Source organism: Argentina anserina, chromosome 6 (assembly GCF_933775445.1).
Source record: "Argentina anserina chromosome 6, drPotAnse1.1, whole genome shotgun sequence".
NCBI lineage: Eukaryota > Viridiplantae > Streptophyta > Magnoliopsida > Rosales > Rosaceae > Argentina > Argentina anserina.
The window spans coordinates 22,635,346-22,651,218 of NC_065877.1; the positions used below are offsets into that span (position 1 = coordinate 22,635,346).

At 37.5% G+C, this 15,873-nt stretch overlaps 1 pseudogene; it reads right to left on the minus strand.

Annotated features, from left to right (window-relative positions):
- Positions 1 to 12,132: 12,132 nt before the first annotated feature.
- LOC126798651 (E3 ubiquitin-protein ligase KEG-like) lies at positions 12,133 to 15,548 on the minus strand (annotated as a pseudogene).
- Between the last annotated feature and the right edge of the window lie 325 nt (positions 15,549 to 15,873).

Here is a 15,873-nt window from a genome sequence, read left to right on the forward strand (position 1 = left end):
ATGGCAAAACCTGAAAGCTACGACCTTAGAAACTTAGAAATGGAGAACTTCTGAATTTTGAATAGTCTTCAAGATCCTCTGTTTCCATTTCTTTGACTAGTACTGATTCGATTGATGGGCGATAGAGTGGGAACCCCTCTCTTTATCTTTATTTGGGCAGTACCTTGCTCCTTATACAGGAGCAGCCGTCGTCTTGACAAGGAAATCCTTAAAACCAATGTAATATCGAATAACCTCCTTAGAGGCTAGGGTTTCAGCCAGGAAAATCAAACATGGCCGCTTAGCTTGAATAAGGGTAAGGAGAGCCCTCTGAGTTTCAGTGTTGGAGGCTCCTCTGCAGTTCCACACGATGATGTTACCTTGTAGCATGATGCTACGATACACTGCGGCACACAGTTGCCTCCACGCGACCAACGACGGTGCCTGCTAGGTTTTTTTTTCAATTAGTGTTGGAGTTCTTGACGGAAAATGCATAAATCAAATCAAATTATAAGATGATCATCACATTTAATTAGAAATTACAAAAAGGTGAACAAACTTCAAACAAAATTAGAGAAAAAAAATCATTTTTTAATATTTTCCAGATTATTTTATATTTTCTCACTTTGTTTCTTCTTCTATTTCAGCTATAACTTTATTGTCTGACGATGAATTTGAGCGTGGTTGGTACCATTAGAAAGATTTATCTTTCCTCTTTCATTTGATGTCATACCCACTCCGAACCGATCATCGTACAAGACATAGAAACCCTCGCAAGGGACTGCTACCATCCATGGCGGTGCTCCAAGCTTTTCCGGTGAAACTGGAGCCAAAGGCTCCATAAATCTAACTATTCTCTTGATTCTTAACACATTCATACCAATCTTATTTGAATTTTAACATAATTCATAGATTTACAAATTTCTCTTGGCATGTCACACCACCATCACACTAGGTGTCACACTGGTAGCTACAATATCAACATTGTGACTGTAATTGTATCTGGTAGTGTGACGACTTGTGTTTCTGGTAGTGTGACTATATTGTGACAAGAAAATGTGAAAAAAAAATGAAGAAGAAAAGAATGAGTAGAATTAACGAACATTTGTCTCACTTGCAATTACACCACCAGTCACGGTTGTCACACTGGTAGAATTAATGAACCCTTGTCACACTTGTAGTCACACCATCAGTCATAATTGTAGTCACACTGGTTGTTAAAATAACGACACAGTGACTATCACTATATTTGGTAGTGTGATTACTTGTGTATTTAGTAATGTGACTACCCGTGTATTTAGTAGTGTGATTATGTTGTAATAAGAAAATATATATATAAAAAAGAATGAGTAGAATTAACAAACTTTTGTATGTTGTTATGTGATCTTGAATTTCTCAAATCAACTATATGATCCACATATCGATTCTGACATTGTCACACTAGTAGCCACACTTGTAGTTACACTAGGAATCATCGGTAGTCACACTAGGCGTCACACCAATAGTTACACAACTTTTGTAACCGTTGTTAAGATTGAATTGCACATGTGATCGGTTCGATTACTCGAGATCAATATTAACCCTGTAAGCATCGTTAGTAGTATAAAGCAAGAGGGTATCGTTCACAAACCGGGGATCCAACCAGGGTAAAGAATCACAAACATTTAACAACGAATTCATAAGAGTTTAAAAGATTTGAGATATATTTCGGATCAAACATAAAATAAACCTAAACTAATATATACATGTGATCAACCAACCAACACATAAGAAATTACCAAACAAATAACATAAGAACAAAGGTAACAAAATCTACTCTCAATCTTGTTCATGCCGTAAGTATCATAGTTCATCTTAAATTCGATCATGCATCAAGTTCCTACTTGGTTCCTAATACATAGATATTATTGAGCTCAACTACTTGTCTTGCTACGAAATCTAACATACCAATTCATCATGCAATTACGTATCACAAAGAGAAATCAATATGTTTAAAGCACTTATCCAATGTCGAACTTAAGATCATAATCGGTGGAGGAACACAAAGGGGACAAACAATTAATCAACTACTTGTATCAAAATTGTTTTTAACTTTGAATGATTAACATATGCGACATCAACTACTTGTCTTAATCACACATGCAATATAAGAACACACCGAAAATGTATTAAGAACATAAATAAACAGAAACTCATGGCATAAAACCTAAAATCATTGAATAAAAATCGAAAACCTTAATTCATCATGTCATTCGAAAATTACAAATATCTCATAGACAAGAATAAAAATAACTTTAACAAAACCTAAACATAAATCATCCAAGAACAAGAACATAAAAACCCAAAAACTTAACATGAAGATCAAAGAGTTACACTTTATAATTCTCCTCCCAAGGTTCCTTACAGAGGTAGCACGAGATCTTCAAGAGTATGGTATCCTAGGCTCCCAAGCTTTGGACAGAAAATATGGTGAAGGGTGGTGAATTCGGATTCAATGATGCTTGGTGAATGAAAGTGTTTGGGCAGAGCTTTGGCAAGTCTTGTGAGCAAGGTTGATGATGTGTTTCTGTGGAATTGAGGTGCTATATATAGAGGAAGAAACCCAAGGGAGGATGGCCACAAAGTCCACAAAGTTGAAACCAAATTGGTTGAGGTTTCCTAGATTCGGCAGATTTGACCTTTGTCCCTTGTTGTGGCCATAACTTTCTCTAGAAAATAGATATTGAGATGATTCCAACTGGCAATTTCAACTAGACTTCCGTGGCTTTTCATCCATATAAGGTACATTTTCTCCATCATTTTGAGCTGTCCAGGGGAACCCGTCAAAGATGGATGATCTGCACTGCAGAATTCTGATTTCTATAAGGATTGCATATCTTTTGCATTAATTACATATCTTCTTCCTCCTTTATTGCTGATTTCTTTTGCACAAATTTCTTCCTTTGAATTAGGGAGGCAGCAAAAGTCTTAATTGTTGCAGCCATGTTTGATTTTTCTTACCTCTCCTCATTAAATTTGCTGCATGCCTTCTTTGACTTTCTTGCCTCTTCTCATTTAATTTGCTGCATGCCTTCTTTGACATTCTTTGGTGCTGGGATTTATGGACATTCTGATATATATTTGTGCTCTATTTGCAGGAGGAACAAAGTCCCAAGTTTCCCTCATAGCCCTTGGATCAAAAGCAAATCAATGGCTGAGATAATTCCGCCGAGTTCACTGGACCTCCGATCAATGATTCAGTCATATCTCTCTGTAGGAATACGATATTGATTTGATTCCAAATCCTACAGAAACTAGACTCAAATACCTTTATTTCCATATAAAGTAGGTCTTCTAACTCGATCGGAGCTATCCAGGGGAGCCCGTCGAAGATGGACTACGAATATTGACAGCATTTTGATTCTTGAATGGATTGGGCTTTTAAGTGTATTTTCTTCTCTTTCCTTGTGGAACTAGGATTGCTTTCCTTCTCCAACATGGATTTGTATTTCCTAATAAGAATAAGTATGTTAGAAACAAAGAAATACGAAAGGATGAATCCTACTCGAACAAGGAATCATATCTCAACAAGGATTATTAACACTTAGCACGATTTCATCATCAATTCACTCATAATTGATATAATCTCTACCTAGACACTTATTCTTACAAAAGAAACTAAAACATACTAAATAAGAGGTAACAAAGAGTAAGAATAGGGCATAATCACATTAAGAACGTCACACTTTGTGCTCCTATCAACAACCCCACACTTAAGCTTTGCTAGTCCCTTAGCAAAAACTAGAAAAGGGAAACAAAAACATAAAACAAAAATCAAAACAACTAAACTAATGACTCAACTATAATGCCTTCAACATTTTGTCTCAAAGATCTTCAAACTCATAGCATCAAGAATAACACTTAATCGAAATAGATAGAATGAATTCAATGGTTAATAAACATGAGATCTCGCAAAACAAGTAAGACAATGCAGAAAACATAGGTGATATTAAGCTCGACATGTTCAAAATAAGTTCAAATTCAACTCACAAGGGATATGCACTCCGAATCTTTTCTCTCAAGAACATGGCATATGCTTAAAAGCTTTTCACACATAAGAGTTAAGAACACATAGTGAATTCGAAAACCTCATGAAAGATACCAATCATATGCACAAATGAACCAAAACCATATGCTTACTCATGAAACAAACTCCACAGATCAAGAGCTACTCATTTTAAGAATCATGCGGATCTTTATAAAAGGTAGGCTTAGGCTCGGTAAGGATATCATTTTTCAGGGAAAAGGAATCACAAAGGTCATCCTTAAGACTTAGCAGAGCAATAATCATCCACCTTATGTCGCCATACTTCATAAAACAAGGGCCAATTTTCATCATGTTGAACCCAATCTTCACTCTAAACATTGTGAAAATGGACAAAGGCTAAAGTACAACATTATTGAGCCTTCAACAAATACATCACAACTCCAAATTCACAACAGAACATAGCTATGCCGTAACTTCTTACTTCTCTTTCTTTTTCTATCTTTTTTTTTTCTAACCGTGTATATATCTTTTTCTTTTCTTTTTCTCACACGGCATCTTTCATTTTTTTCTTTTCACCATTTTCATACGGCACAAATAAATACATAGCATAACCCCACACTTGAATCGAATCATCACTCCATATTAACATCAAATATTAGCTCTGCCAAGCCTCGAGAACAAGGTAGAGATATAACTATACTAAGCAAGGATATTAACATGTTGGTGATGAATAAAAGGTTTAACGTAGGCTCAAATGGGTTAATACTAAGGTGTCCCAAGCAGGGTACAAATAAGGCATACGACTTTTTGGTTTAAGTGGTGGAATCCTAAAAAGATCCAACAATCCTTTTCAAAATCAGAGTATATTATGATAAAAGTTTTGAAAGTTTCACAAAGTAAGTTCTAGCATTCTCTAGTTCATTGCAATTCTATGGCATATGAATTGATCAAAATAGATGTAATGAGGTTATATAGCCAAGAAACGATAGATTAAACTCTCCAAACAAAGGCACATATATGGCTCGAAACTCACATAGGTTACATGAATTCAAACAAGTAAGGAACATGTTCATTTTGTACCTAAGTTTCAAAATCCTCATCTACTACATGTTCGTACAAAATCTACACATTGATTAACCATCAAATTGCTATTAAGTTCAATTTCCAATCTTGTGATCATCTTTCAACCAATCATTCAAAGATCAACTCATCCTAGACAGTTAAAGGCATACCTAAGACTCAAATAAAAAACAAAAACAAAACAAAAAAAACAAATTCAAAAAAACTTTTTTTTTTAATTTTATGATTTTAACATGTAAACCTTCCCCCACACTCGAATCATGCATTGTCCTCAATGAATGTCAAAATAAATAATGCAATGAAAGACTCATAGTGGAAGGAAACAAAGACACAAAAATAAAAACAGGAGAAAAAGATGAGAAATGCTCCCCCATGACACGGTTCAACAGCTTGCATTCCATGCTTCATAACGTTTGAAAATAATCTTCGATCAGTAGGACAACAGTGGGAATTGAAAGCTGATATTTCTAGCTTTCCAAGTATATAAAGTACGTTCGCTAACTCCAAATGAGGAGAAAGTTATGCCCCTGCAAATTTGTCACGTAAAACAAGTTCATAGAATCAAAAACTGGAATGACCTTTACCTCTTTGTACCTGAATTCCATTAATTTAAACAGCTGGAATGGAAACGTGGCCTGAATAAAAGTTGAAGATAACACAACAAGCTTTCAATCTATATATGGCACAACTGCCCAGTTAGGCCGAAAGTGCTCGCTGTTTTGCTGTTTCCGGACTGCAACTGCACGAGTTCTGAATTTCTAACACAACCTTGCTGCCTTCAAATTGCAACTGGGAATGATGTAGACCTCTAAATCCAGTTTTGTAAAAAGCTACAGAAACTAGACTCAAAGACCTTTGTTTCCATATAAAGCACATCTTCCAACGCCCTATGAGCTGGGAGATACAGTATGCCGAAGTCGACGGACTGTTTCTGCCAGATTCTGTTGAACGAAAATGTTTTGCTCCTCTTCACGTTTTCTCGAAAACTAACCTACACACGCACAAAACAAATCAAAAAGAAAAAAAAACAATAAAACAATAACCAAAGAAAATAATAAATATAAAAGAAAACATATTGGGTTGCCTCCCAACAAGCGCTTAAGTTTAAAGTCTAATAGCTTAGACTGAGTTTTCCTTTCAATCATTTTGTAGGTGACATATTATGGGGTTTCTCTTCCGCCATTTTGTTGTCCAACCTTGTAGTATATTCTCGAGCTCATTGTTGGTCACTTCACTATAAACCTGTAGAATCTTAATTAAAATCATTAGTTAAAGTGGGAACCTACCGAACATAACATAGGACACGTGGTCCTTAAGAGACTTTGTTCCTCCTGCATATGATATTCTGTGGAATTTAAAATGCAACATGAACGAGATGCAAAATGAATGCAATTAGAATAAATAATGAAGATGCAATGCAAAAGTTAGAGAATAACAATTAGGAAGTCATTGATATATACAAGTCACACACATGTCAAAAGTCATTAAATTATAATAAGCACATGTTAAGGGAAAAAAACTAGCTTAACAACTAATCCAACAAATTGTCAAATCTTATGTCTAAGTTCGTTTTAATTTCTCAACTTAAAAACCTAAGAAAGTACACACAATTATAATTATTATATGTTACAACAAAATAAGATAAGGATTCACAAGTTAGTTCTTTAAGTTTACAAAGTTCACACAATTCACAAGTTCTTTTTGCTATTTCAATGATTGAATGAACGACTGATTCTAAGTTGTAAACCGAGGTGGACGTGCGGCCTAAGTATGAATGTCTAGACACAAGATCAAGTCTTTGTTTCAGAAGACCGTATAGCTCAATTAGAGATAGTCAACATGGTAGGACTCATTTGTTGAACTACGGAGAGCGAACTCCCTATCGACTCCATCACCGAGATGTATGTCAGTCAATAGTTCTCTGAGATCCAATTTTGGTCCCATGCACCAGGGTAATAAAAGAGCATGCCTCTTACTCAGCTGGACTTAAACTTGGGTGTTAGACAATTCTCCAAGTGTTAATAAAAGCCGCCCTCAACCTCATGCAAAAACTTTGGAAGAAAACATGAGGGGTTGAGGCTAATATTAACAAAAGGGACTTTACCTATTCCGTTCGATTTACAACCTACAACAATCATTCATTAATCAAAAAAAATAACAACCTAAGATAAAATTAGTATATATTAGAACAAAGTAAGAAAAACATATACAAATTTACAATATGAACAGTGAATTCGAAATTAAAATATTGGGATCCATAACGATGGATCCCCGGCAACGGCGCCATTTGGTCGGTTCGATTACTCGAGATCAATATTAACCCTGTAAGCATCGTTAGTAGTATAAAGCAAGAGGGTATCGTTCACAAACCGGGGATCCAACCAGGGTAAAGAATCACAAACATTTAACAACGAATTCATAAGAGTTTAAAAGATTTGAGATATATTTCGGATCAAACATAAAATAAACCTAAACTAATATATACATGTGATCAACCAACCAACACATAAGAAATTACCAAACAAATAACATAAGAACAAAGGTAACAAAATCTACTCTCAATCTTGTTCATGCCGTAAGTATCATAGTTCATCTTAAATTCGATCATGCATCAAGTTCCTACTTGGTTCCTAATACATAGATATTATTGAGCTCAACTACTTGTCTTGCTACGAAATCTAACATACCAATTCATCATGCAATTACGTATCACAAAGAGAAATCAATATGTTTAAAGCACTTATCCAATGTCGAACTTAAGATCATAATCGGTGGAGGAACACAAAGGGGACAAACAATTAATCAACTACTTGTATCAAAATTGTTTTTAACTTTGAATGATTAACATATGCGACATCAACTACTTGTCTTAATCACACATGCAATATAAGAACACACCGAAAATGTATTAAGAACATAAATAAACAGAAACTCATGGCATAAAACCTAAAATCATTGAATAAAAATCGAAAACCTTAATTCATCATGTCATTCGAAAATTACAAATATCTCATAGACAAGAATAAAAATAACTTTAACAAAACCTAAACATAAATCATCCAAGAACAAGAACATAAAAACCCAAAAACTTAACATGAAGATCAAAGAGTTACACTTTATAATTCTCCTCCCAAGGTTCCTTACAGAGGTAGCACGAGATCTTCAAGAGTATGGTATCCTAGGCTCCCAAGCTTTGGACAGAAAATATGGTGAAGGGTGGTGAATTCGGATTCAATGATGCTTGGTGAATGAAAGTGTTTGGGCAGAGCTTTGGCAAGTCTTGTGAGCAAGGTTGATGATGTGTTTCTGTGGAATTGAGGTGCTATATATAGAGGAAGAAACCCAAGGGAGGATGGCCACAAAGTCCACAAAGTTGAAACCAAATTGGTTGAGGTTTCCTAGATTCGGCAGATTTGACCTTTGTCCCTTGTTGTGGCCATAACTTTCTCTAGAAAATAGATATTGAGATGATTTCCAACTGGCAATTTCAACTAGACTTCCGTGGCTTTTCATCCATATAAGGTACATTTTCTCCATCATTTTGAGCTGTCCAGGGGAGCCCGTCAAAGATGGATGATCTGCACTGCAGAATTCTGATTTCTATAAGGATTGCATATCTTTTGCATTAATTACATATCTTCTTCCTCCTTTATTGCTGATTTCTTTTGCACAAATTTCTTCCTTTGAATTAGGGAGGCAGCAAAAGTCTTAATTGTTGCAGCCATGTTTGATTTTTCTTACCTCTCCTCATTAAATTTGCTGCATGCCTTCTTTGACTTTCTTGCCTCTTCTCATTTAATTTGCTGCATGCCTTCTTTGACATTCTTTGGTGCTGGGATTTATGGACATTCTGATATATATTTGTGCTCTATTTGCAGGAGGAACAAAGTCCCAAGTTTCCCTCATAGCCCTTGGATCAAAAGCAAATCAATGGCTGAGATAATTCCGCCGAGTTCACTGGACCTCCGATCAATGATTCAGTCATATCTCTCTGTAGGAATACGATATTGATTTGATTCCAAATCCTACAGAAACTAGACTCAAATACCTTTATTTCCATATAAAGTAGGTCTTCTAACTCGATCGGAGCTATCCAGGGGAGCCCGTCGAAGATGGACTACGAATATTGACAGCATTTTGATTCTTGAATGGATTGGGCTTTTAAGTGTATTTTCTTCTCTTTCCTTGTGGAACTAGGATTGCTTTCCTTCTCCAACATGGATTTGTATTTCCTAATAAGAATAAGTATGTTAGAAACAAAGAAATACGAAAGGATGAATCCTACTCGAACAAGGAATCATATCTCAACAAGGATTATTAACACTTAGCACGATTTCATCATCAATTCACTCATAATTGATATAATCTCTACCTAGACACTTATTCTTACAAAAGAAACTAAAACATACTAAATAAGAGGTAACAAAGAGTAAGAATAGGGCATAATCACATTAAGAACGTCACACTTTGTGCTCCTATCAACATGTGACTACTATTGTGACTGACACTGACTACTATATTCTAACTGGTAGTGTGACAAGTAAATGATAGTCACACTACCAGCCAAACTACATGTCATACTAACTTTGTTCTATGACGGGTAATGTAACTTGTAGTGTGACGAGTAATGTGACGGGTAATGTAACATGTAAACTAATAGTCACACTACTAGTCCCACGACTCACACAGAAAACTAGTTGGTTACACTATCAATCACACTACAAGTTACACTATTAGTCACACAGTCATATTGATAGTTATGGTGTGACTACTTATGTGACAGTAACTGTCACTGCATGTGTGACTAATGTGGTGACTACTAATGTAACTTCATGCAACCAATTTAATCAAATAACCTAGAAAGGCTTGTGCCAAGGAGAGGGGGAGCTGTGGCGTGACAGAGAAAGGCTTTGGGTGCCCAAAGCAACTTTGGGTTTGAGCAGTGGCGGCGCGTGAGATGCTTTCCAATATCGCAAATCATCGTGGAGGATCGGTCTGACTCGTCGAGAACCAGTGAGTCTCATGGTGGTGAAGGTGAGACCACAGGGGCGGCTGTGAATCAGTGGTGGAGGAGAAAGAGAACTCTAGATCTACTTTCTCTCTCATCAAAATATCTGCAAATCGAAGAACTTAGGAGCTCCGACATCGACTCTACTCTCTACGTGCCTGTTCGCTGTCGACTGGTCAAGATAAACCGCCGGTTGAAGCTACATAATTTGTTGGTAGAGGCCCAATGTCCTATTGGGGGAGATCAAAGACGCTTCGAACCAGCACACGGCATGCGACCAGAAGAGGGTGGAGAGAGAGAACATCAATGTGGCGGGGCCGGAATCAGGTGGGGAGGAGCCGGAGTCCCATGGAGAAGCTTGGTATGAGGCGATGAGCCGGAGTCATTGGATTTTATGGTGTGGCAGAGGTCGGGGTCAACGAGAGAGAGATTTATTTCACCAGTGCCATCGTGTAAATTTTGTGAAATTCATAAAATTCGTGGGTAATGGTATAAGGGTTTTAGAAAAATAGCAACATTACATTTTTGTGAAGGATATCTGGTAGTTTGCAACATTACATTTCCCAACAACAAAGACCAAGCAAAAATAGCACCCCCATTCAAATGTATAAAATGCATCAATGCATCATTTAGTCGAGAAGACTGATTCGCATTGTGATTCTTTACCAAAGAACCTCTACACCCGCCCATTAATACTATCGAAACCAACGCTGCTAGAACTCACATCAATTATATGATTCACCCTACAATCCCCCAAAGGACTCATGATAAAGCTATAAACCATGTAACCTTGTGGCTTTCATATTTGGACCATTAAAGATTAACAACAACCCATTCAAAGCAAGTAAAAGGCTTCCAGAGCTAGCATTTAAAATCACGAGCATGAATTTCTTCCTAGTTTCTGAAAACTAAACACAAGTAATGAGAAAATCTACCTCGTTTTGTGACGTCTCGCTTGTAAAGACTGATGCACTGAGACTGAAACCTTTCAGCAACGTCCTCAATTGGAAAACCACCTTCAACTGCCACTCCCCCATTTCCTTCTTTCACTTCACATTCATTATCTTCATCTGGGTATTTCCTGCACCAACTAGAATCATCATAAAGATTCAAACTTGGGCCCCTTCTTTTCTTGAACACAAAAGTGCACTCATACCCATTTTTCCTTTTATAAAAAAGATAAAGAGCACATTAGGGTTCTTGGAAACCCACATTTCCTTTTGGTTTAAAAATTCTCACAAACTCAGAAGCTCCCTGGTTAATTTTCAAGAAGCAAATGAGAGAGAGAGAGAGAGAGAGAGAGAGAGAGAGAGAGAGAGGTGGCGGAATTACTTACACGGCGGACTGAGACGGCATTGTCCCCTTCATCGCTGCTGCTGCTTCTTCTTCTTTTTTTTCGGAAGCTTTTTTCTGTGTGCCAATGGCGTTCGCACTTCTCTCGACTCTTGAAATGTGGAGACTCGCTGTAACTGATTTTCTAGAGAGAGTAAAAATTGAGGGGGATGGACACGAAGAAATAGGAATATAAGGAAACCGTAATTTACATATTAACCCCTACCTCTCAATTCGTTTGCTAAACACAACTTAGTGGCGGAAGACATTATCAAGTGAGCTTGGCTTGTTGAGGCTATCTACATCAGTTTTGTTTTGGTTAGTGACAAAGAATTATGAATTGAAGCACCAGTTCCATTTCGAGTCTTTTAAAACCTGCATGTAGTGGTGTTTCGCTGTTTGAAATACCGTCCTCCACCAAAACCGAGATTCAAATTTTACTTGAACGCAAACAAAGTGCGACTTTCGCAATGAGACACAGTAAAATCCAGAAGGTATCACCAAGAGAAATAGTATTCACCAAGTGTCTTGATGAAGCATTGGAATCTAGAAGGTATGAATATCAGGAGAGAAAGTAGTACTCACTTCGCAGATGCACCGAAATTCTACCCCGGTGAATGATTCAAAGCACATAGAGAAGGCATTTATGTCCATATAACATAAAATTAGATATTTACAATTACAAAGCACGTAGATACCGGTGTACAAAAGAAAAAAAGAACAGTATGTACAAATTGCATCTTTTAAAAATATTTACAGGTCTGCAGCCTTATGGACACATATTTTGTTTAACCTGAGAGTTTTCACCATGATCTTCCAGTATGTACCTGGCCTGATGGCATTAATATACTACCTAGCAGAAGCACCTTCTTTGAAAAGATTTGCAACGGTTGGAGGAAGCCAAGCTGAATTTCCACCACTCTGGTCCTGTACTGTGCTTTTTCGACCTTTCACCCTCGCACTTACTTTTTGTCCAACAAAGAAGCTGAATTTCACGGCTGTAAAGAGACCAAATGCAATGACAAGTGGCCTGACTGCCCAGTGAAAATCCTCAACATGTTGATATTTTTCGACCAGTCCAAGACAAGTATCAAAGGACACTAGTTCTACCTCATATGGATCTGCCAAGAAGGTACGAGCTTCATCTCCGATATCCAACCTTCCAGGGAACCTGACAACCAGACAACCATTCGAAAGGACTTCTGAGATCCTTCCAGTTGCCCATGCCCCACCTCCACCCTTACGAGGCCACTCAAATCTGGGAGAAAGAACATTTGCCTTCAACCTCACAAACTCTCCTACATAAAATGCACCAGTCATTTCAATGTCAGATGACTTCACTCTCCATAGTCTCTAGCCCAATAAATCCAACAGCAACAGTTCCATCACGTTGTATAGAATGAAGAATTCCAACAGGAGAGTGCTTGTGCTGTTCTCCCTTCAACCGCACCCAATCACCTAAAGCGAAGCCAGATGTGACTCTCTCAAGTGTTGACATTGATACTCTTACAGGGTTGTGCACTCGAGGGATTTTCACCAGGGCATTACCAGAATTACTTTCCAAGCCAGTTACAATTCCTTCGGGGACATCAAAAGCTTGACGCTTGCATGCATTTACTGGCTTTCTTGAGCGAACCATGTCTCCAACCTGGAGACTGTCTTTTACGATATGCCACGCACTAAAACTGACACTGCTAAGTCTTCCGGCCGGCATGCTGCTCTCCGAACCAAGCCAGTCTCCATCGCTTTGAACATCTTTCTGTGAGCTGCATGTTTGATTGCAGACAATTAGACAGAAAGAAAAGCTGAAGTTTAATATCTCATTCAGATAAGAGAAACTATAACATATTTATGCTATGAGCACCATTTAAAAGCTGCAACAGTAACAAAAGAATGAAAAGCAGCTTGAGGCTTAATGGAGGAATTTAATAATTAGTCATTATAAATCCTTTTTCTGAATAAGTTTGCTATGATGCAGAGAGCAAAAGCCAAAAGGAGACTCTCTTTAGTCCCTATTTGGTTAAGGATATGACCCAAAATATATAGGATTTTGGATCGTAACAAATGTACCAAGAAAAAATGGAATTATAATGTAATGGGTGCTGACTTGGTGATGTAGCGATGAAGCAATGTTTCTTAATAGAAATAAAAGAATCTAACTGGTAAGGGTGGTTTAGCAGATAACTAAAATTAGGAAGGTAAACAGAGCAGTGATGAAATTTTAAAGAGTTTGGTATGGCAAGAGGCACAGTACAGTCACATATGGGTACACATAGTCAAGTAAATGGGTAAAATTACATTTCTGCTCATCATGTAGAAACATGATGAGGTTTTGGCTACTGAAAGTGGTATTAATGTACCCAGGAGTGCGTACCTTTCCAATGCACGCATGATAGCTTCCATTGAAGGCCGATTGCGGAGATCATACTCGAAGCATCCAATAATAACATTCTCCACTGCAGGAGGCAAACCACTTGGTACAGGCGGTTTTGCTCGCTTGATCACGACTGAATGATATATCTCCTTAATTGAACTCCCAAACCAGGGTTGACTACCAGTCAACATCTCTACAAAGCAACATCCAAAGCCCCATGAATCTGTTTCCAAGGATATAGGACCCCTCACTTCCGGTTCCCACTGTTCTGGAGCCATATAGTTTGGAGTGCCAAGTCTGAAAGCCATATTTGGATTAGACAATGAAGCCCCAAGAAGTAGAAATGGGATCCCAAAATCTCCAAGGATCACCCGGCCATGTTCATCTACAAGGATGTTGGACGGCTTCAAATTTAGCATCAGAAGCCCTAGTGAATGCAAGTCTGAAATTCCTTTAGCCAACTCAATCCCATACCTGTCAACGTTCACATTATCTAGTTATATATGTTTTCTTCTAGAACAATAACACCAACAATATGCTACATAAAGAAGAATCGGAAGATATATGCTATAAGTATATAGCTAACCTTAAAACATCAGAAAGTTGAAGTTTTCCACCTTTCATCCTAGCAACTCGATCACCAACTGACCCCTCATAAAATTTCATAGCGATGCAGATCTGCCAGAACATTAGAAACTTAGAAGACCAGTAATCAAGGTACTACCAATATCAATGCTAGGAAAGAGAAAGACGCAGAAAAATAACAGAACCTGTCCAGTTAAAAGTGACTAAAAATAATGCAAAACTATCTGCCTAGGACTCACCCTTCCATCAATAACTGAGATACCATGAAACCAACAAACACCACACAATCTGCGGAATCTAAAAAATAACTTCTCAAACTTGCACAGAAACTTTTCTCTGTCCTCCTCCTTCAAAGGATACAACATCTTAACAGCTACCTCATGAAATTCATCATAATCATCTGCAGACTGATGATGAGTGGCTAACCACACATCAGGCCTCGTCCAATTCGATACTTAAAGTTCAATGCAGCAGGATTGATCCACGGACTAGTTGGAGTGAGTGTAGCTACAACAGTTGTTAGATTATCAGAGTCTCCCTCACAGAGGTCATACTTAAAAGACATCGCTGGCTTTGCTTTCACAATTTGCTCCTCCATTTTTTCTGCTTTGAAAACATTGTCAAACCAATAAGCTGCAAATGGAACGATATATTGGATAACAAACACATCACGCGAGAAAAACATTCATAAAAAAAAAAAAAGACGAGACTGGCTTTTAATGGGAAGGTTCAACTGTGAAGACACTATGTCCAATTTCATCTCTACCTGAGCTAACAGTTCATTCTTTACAGATACTACTTACTATTATCAGACGTAATTTAGCTCTGGAGCTCAAAAGCTGCAACTATTTGCTTCTGTCACCAAACAGAAAGAACATAATCACGTTTGGTTCAAAAATCACAACAATTACTTGACCAAAATAAACATGATCTAACAATCAAAGAAGTTCACGTCCCCCAAGACTCAAACAAGTAAGCTCTAATACACAAATCAAGCTACTATCTCATAATTAACCCAAAACCACATCAAGCATCAACAGAAAAAACCCAATATAAACCAACCAAACGGGATCAGAATCAATCAAAGAAAAGAAAAAGGAAATGAAGATCTACATTAAAGCACGGAAACAGAGAGAGACTTACGAGAGAAGGAGAGAAAGGGAAGCTGGAACTAGACCAGAAAAAGTATCGGCATTATTTTCAAAACAAAAGCTGTTTTGTTTTGTTTTGTTTTGTTTCGACTCTGTTCATGAGTCAAGAAGAGACAAATGGAGAGTCGTGACGGGAGGGGATACGGAACTTTGGTGCATCCCTGCCACCTAAACTAATGCCGGAATGCGGAGGCGATAAAGCTGGCTTGTGGAGACACGTCACCGGGAAATGCTTACAAGCGGTCACTTTATCAGAAATCAAACCCGCAACCTAAATTTTGGATTTTGTTGAAAAATTAGAATTTTGTTACGGTACTATTTTACCATTTTGTATGTT